The sequence below is a fragment of the Panthera leo genome, chromosome C2 (assembly GCF_018350215.1).
Source record: "Panthera leo isolate Ple1 chromosome C2, P.leo_Ple1_pat1.1, whole genome shotgun sequence".
In the NCBI taxonomy this organism is placed as follows: domain Eukaryota; kingdom Metazoa; phylum Chordata; class Mammalia; order Carnivora; family Felidae; genus Panthera; species Panthera leo.
Window position 1 is genome coordinate 26,912,415 of NC_056687.1, and position 20,291 is coordinate 26,932,705.

Consider the following 20,291-nt stretch of genomic DNA (forward strand, 5'->3'; position numbering starts at 1 on the left):
AGAGACATGGGTAGTTTATTTAACTCACACATTCCACATGGAGTAGAAAGAAGTCACAAATGAAGGCACACACAAGACAATGCCAACTTAAAAATCAAGAACTACCCTCCAGTAGACTTCTCCAAAGTTAAATATGATATTTCTAATTTCTCTTAAATTCTAAACTTTAAAATCTTGAAGAAGTATACTTAAATATAGAATTACCCTAATGTATCACATAATGTTTTTGTTTCACTTAAAAATGTTTTGTTCATTCACCAAAGATTTCATCATGTATGCAGAGCACTAGGGTAGGGAGTTGTGAGTTTGGAAAAGACAGCTATTTCTGTACACAAGGGGCTTAGGTTTAGTATAAATAATAGAGAGTAACTAATTTCATAAATCACCTTCAAATCGTATATCACAGGCTTAACTGAACGTCATAGACTGTGTTTAAAAAAAACCCCTTATCCCATAATGATATATTCTGAAGAGTCTAGAAATATCTCAGATAACATAGGACTTTACTGCTGAAGCATAGTTTATTTTAAGGTGTGTATAGTTTTTCACCATTGCCTATAAATGATCTACAGTTCAACCCAATCCAACAATTCAAAAACAAGTATATACAGTGCTAGTAAGTCACAGTCCCCTTGGACACTTGGACTTACTGCCAATGGAAGTTAGAAAAAGCTCTGTAGGAAAAAAAAGTTTCAATGGCTATCAGAATTTGAAATTGAGAAAGTCCTTAGAGAAAGAGTAAGGACTTGGGGATGAAGAAGTGATATCCACTAATCTTGAAGAACATGATGTTAACATGGAGCAGGTTTGTTTGGAAATAGTAGTGGATGGTAGCAATTAGTAAACAAGTAAGAGAAGAATGCTCTCTCGGTATGTCAGATCCTTCACCTCATGGTCTTTCATAGGCAATCCTTACAGGTCTTTTAGGGAGGTATCAGTGCTCCCCAAGATCAATGTGAGTCATGCAGAAGTCATAATAATTCTGAAAGGCAGAGGATATAATTAGTGACTTCAAGAATTATTCCTACATTCGGTGGAAGAGAATCCAGGCATGGGTACAAAGTAAGGTTCAGGGTGGCAGAATTTCATATCACATCTTTTGGGGAATCTTAGGGAATCACCTATGCTCATGAGTCAGCACTTGATAATAGGGAATAAGAGAAACAGAATAATTATTTACAGAAAGAGACTCATTTATTCTAATAGCATAGTTCATGGACTTCTGGATTGTTTTCAAAAAGGCTCAGTTCAACTGCCAAGTAATTTATCTGATTCCCTCATAGTTCACTGAACTAATAATAACAAGTAATATAAGAGTATTAACATGAACTGGTGTTATAAACTAAATTAGACTTTTCTAGCATGGTCCAATTGACTGATTTGCAGTTGGTTTTCCTTTTCCTTCCTTTCTCCCTCCCTGATTCCATGCTTCCAGTTCCAACTCCTCCTGCCTCATTCCACAAAGCATCTAAACAAAATCAGCTACTCTGAACAAAAAGTCTCAAAATATCAAGAGTGACAGTGGTTAAGTGAAATTTGCCGATATTTAATGGTTTCCTGAATTTTCATACTTCTTTTGTTACTAAATATGGAAATCTTGCTACATAGTAAAACTTGACCACTTCAAATTCTTACAGGAATTATTCAATCTACACAGTTGTTCCCTCACTGAATTCTAACTCTCTAAATGTACAATATTTCCCCATGGTTTATTGGGCATAATTGAACTATTCCTAGATATTTGATACCAGCAGTGGTCCTGAATCTTGGCTTCTTTGAAATAATCTTATCAATCTGTGTATTTGTCATCCATAATTTTTTTATAAAACTAAAGTAAGATAAATAACCTCCACAGTTGGAAGAACAAATTCATAATTAATCACTAGTGAAAGCATCCCCATGTAGTATTCTCACCCTAAAGAAGAGTTTTTATTTTCTTCATTTATGCTAATCATATCCTCTGCCTTTCAGAATTATTATGACTTCTGTATGACTAACACTTTTGATCACAGCTATGTCGTTGTAAGTTTTAAACTATTCTCTCATGATAACAGTTCACTTTAGATAAGGTAGATAAGAGACCACAATTCTATGCATTTGACATGGTATTTTCAGAAGATTATCACTGTACACCACAGTTGACTTCTGTGATACACTTAACTCTGTTGCAACACGTGGAAACAGGCATTTCTGGGCAATAGTATTCTATTTGGCCCTTCAAAGATGCTGACTTGGTCTTCAAAGCTGTACACAAGAGTGTTGGGATACATACACACACACACACACACACACACACACACACACACACACACACACACGTGTGTGTGAAAAAGGAACTCCAGGCTCTCAAGGGCTACACTATTTACAAAGATGTAATTGTTTACCACTCAGTTGTCTACTTCTTACACTTTTGTGTAGAACTGCTACCATTAGGCACAACGTTGTTTTTCTTTGGTAGGAGTACTTTCCTTCTCATCTCTTCATTTCCTCTGTCTCTTTCTCACTCTCTTGTCTATGTCTCCTGCCTCTTGCTCACTATCTTTTGATTGGTCCTTAAAAAGACTCTTCCTTCTTAGCAACTACTAGTATTTATTTATTTATTGGGGGGGGGGGGAGAGGGACAAAGGGAGAGGGAGAGAATCTTAAGCAGGCTCCATGCTGAGTGGGGCTCAATCTCACAACCCTGGGATCATGACCTGCGCTAAAATCAAGAGTCAGATGCTCAACCTACTGAGCCATCCAGGAGCCTTAAGAATACTAGTATTTAACCTCTGCGTACTACTCAAATAACTTTGCTTGAAATTATTGGTATTCAGCTTTCTAAGGCTCATGTGTTCTTCCTTTGGTGATTCAAAAGTTCCTTCTTCACCACTGTTGGCAAATTCTAGATTCTGAGATATTCTGGATGCCAGAGTGTTCTATAGGAAGCTTATCACCACATTGCCAGTATCTTAGGGTTCTTAACATATTTATATCTAAAAATCTTTTCTAATGTATTCAATGTTTCATACATAGAGTTTAAGGTTCCAATATCTACAACTATTTAATTCTGTGACTGAAAGATGATCTATATAAACTAGTTTCTCTATATAAGTTACACCATTAATTGCCACTAAAATTTATGACAGTTTAATGGACTCCAAAGAGACTCATTTGCTTTGTACAGACAGAATATTACAGGTACCTTCCCTTCAAACAAAAGTGTGATCTAATCCTCTATTATACTTCATATACTTATTATTAATTTCTTACATACTTATTATATTGCTGTTTCTGGTTTATTCAACAGATGTAGCTGTACAAAAATAAAAGGTAGAATACAAGGGAAGTATACAAAACACAAAAAGCTGATTTGTAAAATTGATGCTGAAAGAAAAACTATTTATCTAGAAATCAAGGAATTTAAAAATTCAAACGAAATACGCACAATCTAAATTTAGGGTTATAAACTATAATGAAATTATTAATAAAAATGAATCTGCTCTATTTTTATTCCAGGGAAAGAGTAATTCTAAATTTTAAATTGTATGTCTAGGATGAATGGGCACACTCAACACAGTAAAAAAAAAAAAAAAAGCAAGTATATTAACTGATGCAGAGCAGTGTGGGAATTAAATTTAGGTAAATTTCAGGACCAACACACAATACTCAAATTTGTGACTATTTTTGTAATTCATTCAAATATTCAGTAGAAACTCATCACAGGGTGAGATCTTATACTCCATTCATTCATCCAATAAATATTTAGATCTTATGTGTAAACCACTGTAGGGGATACAATGAAAAATAAGGCATGGACTTTGCCCTCAAGGGGCTTACAGTCTAGTATATACTGGGAAAAAAATAAACAAGCACACAGATAACCATAATATAAGGGAGAAAGTGATGTGTCATAAGAAAGACTCAGACAACGTGCTATTAGATCATTGATACCAGCAGACTTGTTTTTTTATTTTTGGTTTTGTTTTACTGTAGTGTCTAAGTAGCCAATAGAATAGAAAGAGAGACCAATGATCCCTTTGCAAAATTAAGAGTCAAATTTTGTGAATCTGTGACTGAAGAGTTGCAATATCAATGCAGTTTAAGTCACTGCTCACCAGTTCCTAAAAATGTTCGCTCATAAAGTAACAACCTATTAGAAATACCATCTTGCCAATTTTTATAAGAAGATTCAAATGGAATAATCTAGTATTTAGGGATGAAAAGATCATTTTAATGTAATAAAGCCTCAAATTAATTATCCAAAATACTCATGACACATTACCTTCTTGCACAGAAATTGGCTTGATCAGATTAAAGTGGTGAAGGATTCCTCGATGGCTCAAGTGTGCTCCAAGGAAAGCTAGAAGGTTGTACAGTTAACTCCCAGGGTGTAACTCTAAACCATACAACCTACTACCTCAACCCGGATGCACACAGCTTCCAATGTTGCTTCAAACTCCTTATCATATCTTCAGTCAGCTCCTCCAAATATGGCGGCCATACACCTAAGGGCTTGGCAAGGATGTAGATATAATACGCTAACATTTCACCAATGAACTTAATATGTGTCTCCTAGGACTATCCTAACCTCTTGGATTTCCAGCACAGGTCATACAAAATGTCCTCTGACATCTCTCCTGGCATAGTTCTCCCAGTAATTAATAATATTAAAAAGAAATAGCATTCAACTTCATTTTTCAAGAGAAAACAGCTCAATAGTAATACATAAATCCCAGTTATAACCTTTAATTTCCTTATTGAAGTCGATGAGGTATACTAACCACTATAATGTGAACTTAAGTATCTGAACAGGATCTATTCAGACCATGTTTCAAACCCTGCTATAAAGATTCAAGTTTCTTAAGTAATTTACTATACTTGGATTCAAACTTAAATGGCTATGTTATAAACCCTTCCTAGTGTTCAACAATTGAAGCCTGCCTCTAAAGACAGATGAGGGTTAATATATACATGAGAAACAAAGAAAAATATAAATTCTTCAAAAGTAATCAACTGAAATTTAACAGGAGCTTGACTAAAATTTATTTAACGGCATTTGTCTATAACATTTTGTTAGATTACCACACTGACAAAGACCCATAGAAGCGAGCTTGTGCAGTCCACTTCACCACAAGATCGGATCTACGGGTTTATGCCAATGGGCAACATCTCACTTGGGCTCCCTATTAATGCAGAATTTGTTGTAAATATCTGATGAAATTAAATGAAAATAATCATATCGATCTTTTAGTATAAATATTTTAAATGCTAAAATGCTTTTAGTATACATATTCCCAGTTAAAGGCCTTCATAAATATCCTACACTAAATAAAGGTTTCTATACATGAGAATTTAAAGACTAGTATATTGAAATATTTTTCACAGATAACTTTTGTTTTAATAGTGAATATTTTGTATTTGGACTGTTCTAATTAATGACGACTTTTAAAAGAAAAAAAAGGATATATACATGCATGTATGAATTATGTAATTGTGAGGCATGAATGTAGTATTACCAGCCTATAATTAAGACCAAATTAACTATTAAGCTAATTGTGTAAGAGTCAGACTCTGCTTGTTTTAACTCTTTTATAAAACCTCGGTTAGTGGTTTTAAGGAATGGGTAACATTATAACTTTCTCATAAAACAAGTAAGATTCTGTTGACTAGGCAGAGAATGCAGGAAGTTATTGAAAAGTATTAAATGTATACATATGTGTCTATAGTTGGAATAAAACTGAAATGAACTATATTTGGATAAACTATTATCAGAAAACCAAAATTAATGACATACTAACAAGCATTATTACTACTAGCAATGTTACTACTACTAAAATTTATACTCCAGATCTATTGCATAAAAGAGAATATATCTTGCCTCTTCAACACAATATACTTAAATTTATTTTTCAAAAAAAGATATTCTTAAACATACTATATAGCTACATACAACTCTTACCTGGTCAACAGGTTGGGAAAAAATAAATCGTCACTAAAAAAATTTTAAACCACCAGACAATAAGCAAACACACAAAGAATAAACCTAAAGCCAGCCACACTCACGTTTTTTTAAAGATTTTAAGCTCAACAGCAACAAAATTGTAAGTTGTACAATCATTAATCGTATCACTCATATCCACAATATTTAGCATTTCTAAATTATATCTTCATTGTGAAAAATAGTAACACTACATAAAAATTACTTAGTGTTTTTGCATGTTTTGAAATAAATGAAATGTGTTTTTTAAACTTTAAATAGATGATTTGGTCTACATAATTTTTGCCATTATTTGTTTTCTAATTATTGCCATACTTTATTAAAAACCACAGTAAAAAATCAACAATCATGCATTTAATTATGGTAAAAATGTCTCAACATATATTAATAAATTTAGATGTGAAATAAAAAGCAACATTTGTTTTGGGTTTTATCATAACTATAAGAATGTATATTTTGGTTTCATTATCTTAGTAGATCATTTTTTGAAAACAGCACAACTTTATTCCCTCCCCCCAGATTTCACTTCCTTTTATATGGTATGACAAATGAAAAAAATATATATTTTCTTTTTCTAAATTACTTTCTATTCAACCGTTCTATGAATGGATGTATAGCTACATGAATGGGTATATAGATACAGAATTCAAAGGGACTCAAACTGCACACTGATCACAAACTCAGACATAAAATTTTTCACAAAGGTAGGTAACAGTATAAATTCTCAAGCCATCAATGAAAATTCCAACAGCTAGAGCCATAGAGAATATGAAACGAATTCTTATCACTAAACACAGTCAAAATTGTTTTATTTTTTTCTTTAAAAATATTAAATATTAATTGCTCTTTTGCTTTTTGTTTTTACCTGAGATGATTTTCTCCTATGATCACTTTCTTCACTTCTCATATCCATTTTAAGTTTTTCCCTAAAACAACCACAAAAGGAGAAATATCAGACAACTGCTGTCTAGGAGAATCATCTGGCTGGATGGTGGGAATGAAGGTAGACGGTCGAGAACAAAACACAATGTCAAAATGGGCAAAACCTTTTAAAGTATTTTTTTTTAAAGGCTTGGAAGACTCACAGAGCCCCACCCAAGGCTACTCATATGACATATAATGTGGTTTCATAGTTTGCATTTATGCGTTCATTTTGGTTGGTGTTGTTTTCACAGTAACAGTTTTGAAAGTGAAAGGAGGCATGGCTGTTAAAGAAGCGACTAGGTTTTGCACAATGAACTAGTGAAAGCTGAAAAGAGATTTGGATTTGGCATGGAGCTTAATAAGATAATTAAGAGTGTAGAGATTAATGGCTCCTAAAAATAACATTTAAAATAATGTTTTTCAACTAAAGGATCTTGAAACATGAAAACAGGTTTATAAATGTTAATTAAGCCTGTGAAAGTTGATGCTCCATTAGCTGAGGCAGCATGAAGGAGCAAGGGCTATTTTTTAAATAATTAGTGAACAATAACCGATAAACTTAATAAAACGTTTTATTTGAATATTATCAGTATATAGGGTAATTGCAATTTCCCATAATTCTTCATGGAATAACAAAAAAGAAGGTAGAATGCATCAGTTCTATAATATTTTCTCTTTGTTTACCCTACATATTTTCAATATGATAAAATATGATTTTAAAAGCACAACAGTTTGCTTAAAGTTTATTCTTTTCGTGGAAAATATTATAGCACCAATTCTTAATATGCAAATCATAGTCTTCATTCATATACGCTGTATTTTTAAGAAGCACTTTCTCTTTTTAGCAATTTTTGAACATGTTTAGAAACAGTTTTAATCAAAATTAAAATAGGTGGAATACATCTGCTAATCCTTTCCCACTGAACCAGGCAAAACTGGGTTTTGTTATGAAATGCTTAAATTGCTTAGCAATTTACTTGTACAAATAGACAAAATAATTAGAATGCAATGCATTTATCTACTGAGCCAATCATTGCTTTAAACTTAAAACAAGTTTGTATGTACTTTTTCCACTAAAATACTTAATGGATATTTCCAGCGCTCTCTGGAACTGCCCTAAGACAAATGCTTCTTTTAAAATATATTTTAAAAGAGAGTATTATTGTGAAACAAGCTTCTTTTTTACTTAGCAACTGAGAACATGATCTTTACGTCTCTATTTCGGTTATACTGAAATCCTGGTAAATAGTTTAAATATAACTTCCCCCAAACTAATTTTATTTGTCAGTAGTTTAATGTATCTTCTAATATGACCCTTTTTTTTTAGAAGTTCAAAAAGTTTCTTCTTCCACATTTCAAATTATGAGTCACAGCAAACGAAAGCTTTAGTTTCTTTAAACAGCTAGGACTAAACGCTCACTTTTCTTAGATAGCAAAAACTAATACTGTACATGAAAAGCATAGATAACATATTAATGTCTTTCCAAACTTCGATGTATAACAAAAGTAAAAACATGTACCGTCCTTTCCATAGACATTTTTCTATTTTTACTTAAGTTTCTATTCTAATCAGGATTAGAGCAAGACAGCAAAAGGAAAAAGTTAATAAGAGTAAAGTGGGTGATGAGCTAAATAAGAGTACATTGAAAGTTCAAGGTTCCCCTTTTATATAAGAGTAGGCTTAAAAAGAAACAACAAAAAAAGTTATACCTGATATGAAAGGTGCGATTTCACCAAGTGCAATATATTGCTAATTATGCCATATTTTTTGAAATAATAAAAATAAGGAAGGCTCATTTGGTTATGTTGCCTTACAAAGCTGCTTTACAAAGCCCGATGTCTCTGTAGGTATACAAGCCAATGTTTGCTTTTTTTTGGTTTGTTTTGGTTTGGATTTTTGTTTGTTTGTTTTTGTTTTTGTTTTTGAGCAGGAGCGTCTCATTTTTTTTCAGCACTGTTGCATGAAGTAGGACAAACTCAGATTTTTTTTTCTTCAGGGCTCCTGTTATTTCTTGGAAAAAAAGGACCAGGGTGCTTGTCTTCTTTTTCTTCCTTCTCGGTATTCCAGGCACAAAGCACTGCGCAGAAGCTGCACCAATCCTTGCTGTCCCTGGCAGCAGAATGGTAGAAGGTGGGAGAGACCAGGAATCCTTCCAGGCTGAGCTGACTTTAGAAATGAGGATTGCACACGTTTGTCTCCTGAACCAAAAGGGTGAGAAGGCAGGGTGCCAGTTTGCTACTCTGCTGCAATGATCTCATGCTCACTGCTGCGGCCGTCCTGTTTGCCCTGTTCAAATGCCTGTTCATTATAAACCAAAAAAAAAAAAAAAAAAAAAAAAGTACTTGGATTCTTCAGCAAGCAGAAAGGGTATTAACATTAAAAAAAATCAGCAGTAAGAAAAGCCAAAAAACAAAAAGCACATACAATTTTAAGATTCACTTGTTATGCCTCAATATTCTGTTTATATTTTTCTTTCTTTTTTTTTTCCTATTTAGAGATAAGCAGCAGAATTTATCAGGCGTGAAAGGGACAGCCTCCTGGTGGCCTGCCAAAAACCCAGAATAAAGGCGAAGTTGTGCTTCAAAGCTCAGTCGCTTGCTGAGTCTGGCTAAAGTCAAGTATTAAGATCCACCATTTTCTGAGCCATGCTAGAAAAGAAGAAAAAAGTCAGGACGGTTGCTGCTTTCCAAGTCTCCGTTGGCACCATCACAAAATCTCAGTCGTAAGGTCACATGATTCTCTGCCAAATGTAGAGTGCATTCCCATCAAACCATTCTGCTGATACTGCGAAGGCAGCTATTGTCTCGTTTAGACCCAAAGTTCAGCCCACTCTTCATTGAATTAGCTGAAAAACGCATCACCTTTGGGGGCTGGGAGTCATGGAAACGTCTACCTGGCAAGCTGCCCACTTTTTCTGCCCATCAACCAGAGATGGAATTGTGCTGCCTGATGCAACGAGGACTTGGAATGTGAAGACTCGTCCAAAGTGAATCTGATTCTTGCAACGCCTGTTTCAGTTTGCACAGAAAACTCTGGCTTCTTTTATTTAAGGTGGTGGGGGGGGGGGGGGAGTCTTTCCTACTAACTGTAGCAAATAAAGGTCTGAACATGCCTACTCTGCAACTTTATTTCACAACACACCCAAATGGTTCTCAAATGAAAAGACGGAAGCCCTGCAAGTGTTCTGAGTTAAAGGCATCCCATCCTCTGTCTCCTACTCCTTACTAATACATGCAACAAGCTCAGGACATTTGTTTTAGTCTTTCACATTAAGATTTAAAATCTGTGTGATTCTTCTTGCTTTCTATTACTTTCTGATTTTATCTGGCACACATTTTGTACTACATGGCCACAAAATCCACTAGCAACAGTAGGGATGCATTATTGCTTCAATCTCCTTCAAAGTGGTCCCCAGAGAGAGCTAGTTGTCTCTTCAACCACACAAAACCTTGCAACTGGGTTCTGTGGTAATCCTCATCAGTACCTAGCACAGCTGCTGTGCTGGTTTGCTGAGAATGACTCATGTAAGTAGTGCTCTTTCTGTTCCTTCGCTAGCTACAGTTTGCCTGTTTGGCATGAAAGATGCCTTTGAAAGATGTAGGGAATGTTATCAACACCTCTCAGGCAATAAAATGAAATGGTTCCCCCTCCCCAGTGAATTTCCATTCTAGCAGGCGACCAAAGTTCCCATGGAGGAACACTTCCAGACTTTCTAACAAAAGTACAGTGAATTAAATCTTTCACCATTTCCTTAAGCAGAATCTAAAGCCAGGCGGGAAAACAAGCATTATTAGTATTTAAACCAAACATACTCAGTAGTACTAAAAAGAATCATGTTCTTCTCCTCCATTAAAAAAATGGTTTGGTAATGGGAGATCTTTATCTAAAGTATAATTATGCTTGCAAAAAAATTATTTGCAGGACTTTACCAAACGATGGGCTAACATTATCCCTCCTCCATGGATATACAGCCACACAACACACATTACATGGCAAAGGTTTAAAGATAATCAAACCACGATTTACCTAAAAATCAATCATTGTCATCATCAAAAAAAAAAAAAAAAAGATTCAGGGATCTAGGAAACAGACCCTAAAAATAGTCTAGGTCTTTTTTATGCCATGTTCTTTGGGTCACTTTCTTTTGAAATGATAGGAGGGAATATGCACATGTGCACACATGCGCACATGCACACACACACACACACACACACACGGGAACCATTCTGGCATCTTCCCCATTTGTAATTCAAAATACAAACAATTCTAAACCATAAAACAAAAACTGACACATGTGCTGAAATTAAAATTGCTTTCTTCTAGGTTGCAAAATTCTGGGCAAATTTTGCTAATGCCCTAAGCACATGCTTGGAGTGCCTGGTGGAAATCAAGCATGGGCGACAGACACCTATGTCTCATGCTTCAGCATAGCAAGAATCAAGTAGATAAGCTCTTACAGAAAGAAAAATTTAGATTTTCAGTTCTCATTCACTTATTCAGCAGGTATTTATTAAGTACTAGAATGTGGGTTGGCCTTGTGACAGGCACAGGGTAATAGCAATGAATCAAATGAACCTGCCCACCCCCCCCTCCCCCGCCCATACGGGAGTCATTCAGAGAGAACTTTCAAGTGAGAAAAGCTCACTTCTAAATGTAAGTGTCTCAATAAATGCTAAAGGAGACTTTATTGGTGATAAAGGAATCAAGAAACAAACTAGCAGAAATTGGAAAGTAAAAATGAAATGGGTATTTAAAAGTACATTACAGATAGAGATGTGTTGTTTCAAGTTTTCTCTTTTTTAATAGAAAATTTATTAGTCAGTTTTTAATCATTCTGTTTAAGTTCCTTAAAGAAACTACTGTGAAAATTGAATATACTGCCTTCCCAATTAAAAAAATATATAAAAAAAGAAAAAAAAAGAAAGAAACAGGTGAAATTCACTTCCAGGAAGATGTAGTAGATAGTTTTTCCTAATCCTTCTGCTAGGTACAACGAAAAAACTCTGGACATCATACGTAAGACAAATGTAAGGAGACTCTGAAAGATGAAGAGAAGAAGACAGAACAGCTAGGGACCTCAGGACCCAAGGAACAACACCGTGGTTAATTCCTTGGATTTTAGTTTTGCCTCAAATATCCAAACTTAAAGCTGAAGAAGCTGACAACCCAGAGACACCAACTGGTGCAGACCAGAGAAGCCCCCAACAAAAGCCTGTTCTCTGTAGCCAAAGAACCAAGAAAGCAGCAGCACAGAAAGACAGAAAGCACGGGGACAATACCACTTTGCTCCAGTCAGACACCACACACGCAGCCATCCCTAACCTGCAAAGGCCCAATGAGGAGCCTCCTACTGACCCTTGTTAGGCTAGAACAAAGCATCCTAACCTCCTCTCCCCAATCCTAGGGTGGTGTAAGGAAGTCTGAGTAGGGAATTGGGATTGGGACTTTTGTCCCTGTCAGTGGATAACAAAGTCTCTAACCTGATGTATTATCATCAGTAGACTCCAGATAGGGATCCTGGACTTCCACTGCAACTCAGTAATAATGAGGCACTCTTCTCTCTCCCTACTAAGGTTGTGTTGGACAGAGAAGGCCAAGTGGAGAGTTGGGACATTAGAAACTGCCCAACCCTACAATTCCCCAACCTGTAAGGTACCAGCAAAGGCCATCATGGGAGCAGTAACAAAGCACTCCCATTACTCCTAGCTAATAAAGTATCAATGGATGCCTAGTGGGGAATAGGAACGCTCACCACCACCCAGCAGTAACACAGAGCCCTCCCACTCAGGAGTCAATGCTAGCCAGGAGGGAGAGACTTGGACTTCCGTCTATACCTGCAATGACAAGTGTACACCCTTTCTCTGCTGGAGTAGTGTCAGAGGAATCTAGATAAAATCAAAAGTTTAAATAATAGTAATATTATAATTAAATAATAATATAAAACTGAAAATAATCTGTCATACAATGAAGCAGAAACATCTCTAAATAAACATTAAAAAAATTAAAAAAAAAAGGGGGGCGCCTGGGTGGCTCAGTTGGTTAAGCATCCAACTTCAGCTCAGGTCATGACCCCACGGTTCGTGAGTTCAAGCCCTGCATCGGACTCTGTGCTGACAGCTCAGAGCCTGGAGTCTGCTTTGGATTCTGTGTCTCCCTCTCTCTCTCTGCCCCTCCCCGCCTCATGCCCTGTTTCTGTCTCTGTCTCTCTCTCCCTCAAAAATAAATAAACATTAAAAAAAGAAACATCTCAAACTAAATGTAAAAAGACATCAATACTTGTGAACACCAAGATAATAGAGATATTAGAATTATCTCACAAAGATTTTAAAGTAGCCATCATGAAAATGCTTCAGTGAGAAATTATGAACATGGCTGGAACAACAAAAAAAATTAAAAGTGTTAGCAAAGACATAGAAGCTTTCTAGAATAACCAGATGGGAATTTTAGAACTGAAAAACATGGTAACTATGATAAATTAAAAAAAAATGCAGGGAGCAAAGGAAAGAACCAGTGAATAAGAAGAAAGAACAATAAAAATTATCCAATCTGAACCAGACAGAGAAAATATACTTTAAAAAAGTAAACAGAGACTTAGGAAACTGTGGAACTATACTAAAAGATAAAACATTTGTGCCATTGGAGTCCCAAAAAGAGAGGAGAAAGAGGGTAAGGCATAAAATATGCTAAAAATGGCCCAAAACTCCCAAAAGTTAGCAAAAGGCATGCAGATTTAAGAGTATGAACACACCACAAGCAAGGAAAAAAGCAAAGAAATCCACACCAAAACATATCATAGTCAAACTTCTGAAAACTAAAGACAAAGAAAAAATCTTGAAAGCAGCAAGAGAAAAACATAACCTTACCTTCAGAGGAAAAACAATTCTGACAAGTAAATTTCTCATCAGAAACCATGGAGGCCAGAGGAAGGGATACAATATTTTTAAAGGCTGAGAAAAAGAGCTGTCAGTCCAGAACCCTATATCCATGGAAAATATCTTTTAGGAATGAAGAGGAAATCAGGACATTATCAGATGAAGGAAAAATAATATAATTTTTCAACAGTAGACCCACATTAAAATAATAGCAAAGGAAGTTGTCTAAATAGAAAGGAGATGATAAAAGAACCTTGGACTTTTAGAAAGGAATAAAGAATTCAATAACAAATTTATGAGTAAAAACAATAGACTTTCATTCTCTGAGGTTTTCTAAATTATGTTTGATGGTGGAAACAAAAATTTAACAATGTCTAATGTGGTTCTAAGTGTATGTAGAGGAAATATTTAAGACAATTATAAATGGGTATGGACACAAGTACAAAAAGGGAGGTAAGGTTTCTGATTTCACTAGGACTAGTAAAATATACACCCATTGTACACTGTGATAAGTTATGTATATATGATCTAATACATAAAACAGCCTCTCTAAAAACTACATAAAGAAATACACTGAAAAATACTAGGTAAGTCAAAATTCTAAAAATTCTAAAAATTGTTTCAAAAACCCACAGGAAGACAGGAGATATGAGAAACAAAGAAGAAAAAAACAAAGAAGAAACTGGTGTGCTTACGCTATAACATATCAAAAATTAAATTGAATGTAAATTGTCTGAATATGCCAATTAAGTGGCAGAGATATGCTTAGTGGATTTTTAAAAAGATGGCTGAATTATATACTGTCCAAAAGGAACTCAATTCAAATACAATGATATACACAGGTTGAAAGTAAAAACATGGTAAAACATGTATGTGTGTTATGTGTTTATGTTATATGTTATACCTATACATAGATATATTATATCTGTTTTATGCAAACATTAATTTAATAAAGCAGGAGTAGCAACATTAATATCAAGTAAAAGAACTTCAATAAAAAATTACCAGAGACAGAAATAAACATCATAAAATGATAACAAAGAATATCCAACAAAACAACATAACAATCTTGAATGCACATACACAAAAGAGCTACAAAATATGTGGAGTAAAAGTGGTAAAATAGAAAGAAAAATAGACAAATCCATCATTACAACTGTAAACTCAACGTACCTCTCAACAATGGACAGAACTGACAGAGAATTAGCAAGCATATAGGAACTTAATATCATCAACAAACAGGATCTAAATGATATTTCTAGAATGTACACCCAACAAAAGAGGAATACACGTTCTTTTCAAGTGCCCATAAATATATTCCAACATAGGCCATATCCTGGTCCATAAAGTAATTATCAACAAATTAAAAACAAGTGAAATCATACAATGTTTTCTGACCAAAATAGAATCAAACCAGAAAACAGTAGTAGACAGATAATAGGAAAATCTCTAAACACTTGGAAACTAATCAACACACTTCTAAATAATCCGTAGGTCAAAGAGGAAGTCTCAAGGAAAAAAAACACTGGAGTAAATGAAAATGAAAATGGAACATGGTAAAACTTGCAGGACACAGCTATAGCAGTGCTCAGAGGGAAATTGATAGCACTAATTGCATACATTAGAAGAGAAAAGTCTCAAATGAATAATCCAAACTCCAACCTCAACAACCAAGAACAAGAAGAGTAAAATCAATCTAAGGCAAAATACTACTACTACTACCACCAGTACTACTAAGGATAAGGATAAGAGCACAAATAAATGAAATTAAAAATAGAAAAACAATAGAGAAAATCAATGAGGCTATGAGTTGGTTCTTTGAAAAGATCAATAAACTTCTTGGCAAGGCTCCAGGATTCCTGACAAATAAAAAAGAGAGAAGACACAAATTGCCAATCAGGAATGAAACTGGTATATCACTACAGACACGTAAAGACAATACTGGAAAACTACAAACACTAAACACAGAACTTAGATGACTCAGATGAAGTGGACCAATTCTTCAAAAATACAAATTACCCCCAACTCACCCAATATGAATAACCATTTAACTATTAAGGAAATCGAATTTATAATTTAAAACTTGTCTCAAAAAGAAAACTCCAGGCCCAGATGGTTTTGTTGGATAATTCTAACCAATATTTAAAGATGATTTAACACATATTCAATACAATTGTTTTTAAAAAATCCAAGAGGGGAAAATTTCCAATTTATTTTATGACTCTAATGTCATCCTGATACTAAACCCAGCCAACATAGTAGAAAAAGAGAAACACATAGACCAATATCCCTAACAAACATAGACTTAAAATCCTTCATACTATACTAGCAAATACAATTCAGCAATATGTAAAAAGAATTATATACCATGACCACTTGAAGGTTATTCCACAGATGTAAATCTGTTCCAATATTCTGAAATCAAACAACATATTCACCATATTAATGGCTAAAGAAGAAAAATAACATGATGATACAAATAGATGCAGAAAAATTCAGCACCCATTCATGATTGAAACTCTCCGACAACCAGGAATAGAGGGAAACTTCCTCAATCTGACAAAGATCTCCTATATAAAAAAACCCCACTATAGTTAGTATTCTACTTCATGGTGAAAAACTAAATGCTATCCCCCAAGATCATCAATAAAGCAAGGATGTTCACTATTACCATCTGTTCGATTTAGTGCTTTGAGTTCTAATCTAGCTGGTGTAAATAAGGCAAAAAGAAAATAAAATAAAAAGGAAATAAAATGTAGAAATATAAACACAGCATTATTAAAATCGCTCAAAATTTAAATACTTGGGTATAGATCTAACAAAATGTACAGAACTTGTATGCTGAAAACTATAAAATGCTGATGGAAGAAACCTGAGAGATCTGGGGCGCCTGCATGGCTCAGTCGGTTAAGTAACCAATTCTTGATTTCGGCTCAGGTCATGATCTCATGGTTTGTGAGATCAAGCCCCCATGGGTTCTGCACTGACAGCACAGAGTCTGCTTGGGATTCTCTCTCTCCCTCTTTCTCTTCCCTTCAGCTGCTCATATTCTCACATGCCTATGAGCTATGTCAAAAAAAAAAAAAAAAGAACTTAAAGAAAAAAAGAAAGAAACCCAAGAGACCTGGAAAGACATATCATATTCATGGACTGCCAAGTCTCAGCATATTAAAGATGTCAATTCTTCCCAAATAGATACAAAGGTTTAACAAAATTCTCAACAAAATTCAGAGAAACTTTTTGTAGATATATATAAAATTATTCTAAACTTCACATAGAAGAAACTAGCATAGCTAAACCAATTTTGTTAAAAAATATGTTGGGATGAATTGTCTAATTTCAAGACTTATTTTACAACAGTATATCATTTAATATACTAATATTACATTAATATTATATATCTATATAATAGGATATTATTATAGTAAATACAACAATAGATTACTATTTGATTGTAATCAAGACTGTGTGGTATTGGCAGACGTATAGGCAGGTCAATGAAACAAAACATGGAATTTAGAAATAGACCCACACATATATGCCCAACTGACTTTTAATAATGACACAAAACCAATACAATGGAGGAAAGGTAGTTTTTCAACAAATGGTATTGGAGTAATTGATCATCCACAAGCACAAAAATAGGGAGAGAGGGAGAGGGAGAAGGAGAAGAAGAGGGAGAGAGAGAGAGAGAGAGAGAGAGAGAGAGAGCTTTGACTTACATCTATACAAAATTTATACATCTTATAAAAAAATTAACTCAGAATGGGTTGCAGACTTAAATGTCAAGCATAGAACTTTTCGTTAATAACCTAGAACAAAATTTTTGGGATCTGAGGCTAGCTAAAATGTTCCCAGAATTGACACCAAAATCACAATCCATAAAACCTAATACACTGGTCTTTGTAAAAATTAAAAAAAAACTTTGCTCTATAGTAAATTCTATTAATAAAATTAAGTAGATAGATAATATATAGATAAAAAGACCAGTTACCGATTGGAAGAAAATATTTTCAGACCACATTTGAAAGGACCAGTATCTAGACAATGCAAAGTATCTAGATAATGCAAAGTACTCTCACATCTCAACAGTAAAAAAAAAAAAAAAAAAATTCAAATAATCCAAATGGAGAAAATGGGAAAAAGATAAAAAAAAAGACATTGCATCCAAGAACATATACAGATGGCAAAGAAGCACACTGGAAGATGCTGAACATCAGTAGCCATCAGGTAAATGCAAATTAAAACCATGAGATATCACTACACTCCTATTAGAAGAGCAAAAACAAAAAGCAAAATAGTGACCACACCAACGTTGGTGAGGATATTGGGTCACTGATATTACTGTTGATGAGAGTGTAAAATGGTACAGCAACTCTGGAACACAGTTGGTCATTTTCTTTTAAAAAGTAGACATATGCTTACCATACGACCCAGTAATTTGGCTCTTGGGCACCTATCCCAAAGAAATGAAAATGTATATTCATGCAAAAACCTGCACACAAATATTTACAACTCTTTTCACAAGAGCTCCAAACTGGAAACAACCCAGATGCCCTCACACTGACAAGCTGTCGAACAAACTATGGTATATCCATGGGATGGGATACTACTCAGCAATAAAGAGGAGCCAAGTATTGATATAGTCAACAACCTGGATGATTTCAAGAGAAATTATGCTGAGTGCAAAAAAGCCAACCCCCAAAGGTTATATTCTACATGACTACATTCTAAATTCTTGAAATGATAAAATTATCGAAATGAAAATGGATTAGTGTTTAAGGGTTGTTAAGGCGGGGTCAGGCACAAGACAGAAGTGGGTGTGGTCAGGGGAAGGAAAAAAAAAAAAAAAAGAGGTTAGAGTCGGAGAGAGCCAAAGCATAAGAGACTCTTAAAAACTGAGAAAAAACTGAGGGTTGATGGGGGGTGGGAGGGAGGGGAGGGTGGGTGATGGGTATTGAGGATGGCACCTTTTGGGATGAGCACTGGGTGTTGTATGGAAACCAATATGACAATAAACTTCATATATTGAAAAAAAAATAAAAATAAAATCTAGGTTGTCTGATAAAAAAAGGGGGTCAACATGAAGAATCCTTATGATGATGGAAATATTCTGGATCTTGAATGGATCCATGTCAGTATCTAAGTTGTGATATTACACTATAGTTTTTAAGGTGTTATCACTGGAGAGAACTGGGTAAACTACACATGATATATCTTTTTTTTTTGGTTTTTAAGTAACAAATACACCAAGGCAACTGCTTTTACTGGTGGTGTGCACTGCTCTTTGTGTTACTGTAAAGAAAACTCTCCTGGAAAGATCTGAATGTCCTAGTTGCTTATTGGTTTGTTTAGACTTGAAATCCCAGAGTGCTAGTCAATGAACAGTGATTTGATTGGCTAGGAAAAATTAGCTTGGGGAAATGTTCTCAATCAGGGGGATGACAGACTCTTCTGTAAAGGGCTGGGTAAGAAATGTTTTAGGTGCTGCTGGTCATATGCTCTTTGTTGCAATTACTCCTCCCGCTAAATGCCGTATGAAAATAGTCCTAGACGATGCATAAATGAAAGAGTGTGGCAGTGTTCCAATAAACTTTATTTATGGGCAACAAAGTTTTAATTCATCAATTTTCACATACAAAATGTGTTTGCCTGCTTTTTCAAACACGCATAAATATAAAAATCATTCTTAGCAAATAGCCTACAAAAACAGGTCCTGGATTTAGCCCGTGGGCTATAGTTTGCTGCCCTCTCAGCAAAATAACTTTTCTGGAATCATCTACTGTCTCATGATTCAGTTTCATTTCCTTCTCTTCTTGAACATCTTCTACATTTCAAAGCTGCTAACTGCTCCCATTTAGGAATTCCTCATCACTGTCTTTCCATCTATATTTCCCCTGCTCAGGGTATCAAGCGATACAAACACAAGTTTAACTGTTAAAATGTGGAGCTTGGGACAAAGTAGAAAATTGGATAACTATCATGTTTTGTTTACATTTCTTCATAATTTCAGTGAGAAATAATGCTTCCTTTTGCATGCCCTGAGAATCTTTAAAAGAGGAAACTGTATGAGCAAATGACTTGAAACATTCGAATTTATTTAGATCAGAAGTTGAAAAAAAAAAGTAAAAGATAGAAAGGCAAAAAGAAACAGTGTGGCTTCTGTAGGATATAGAACAAAGTTGTTCAGAGAGAGTAAATCCTAAAAGTTCTCATTGCCAGGAGAAACTTTTTTTTTTCCTTCTTCCTTTTCATTTTATTGCACCTATATGAGAAGACAGATGTTAGCTGAACCAGTTATGGTAACCATTTCACAAGATATGTAAATCAAACCATCATGCTAATCGCTTTAACTTAAAGGTGATATATGCCAATTGTTTTCCAATAAAAGTGGGGAAAAAAAAGAAACTGGTATGTTGTGGTTATAGGTGTCACTTACATGGTAGTGGTGGGGGTTGGGGGGTAAGAGATGGCATTAAAAAGCAGAAAAGAAGGAGCTCATGAAATTAAAATA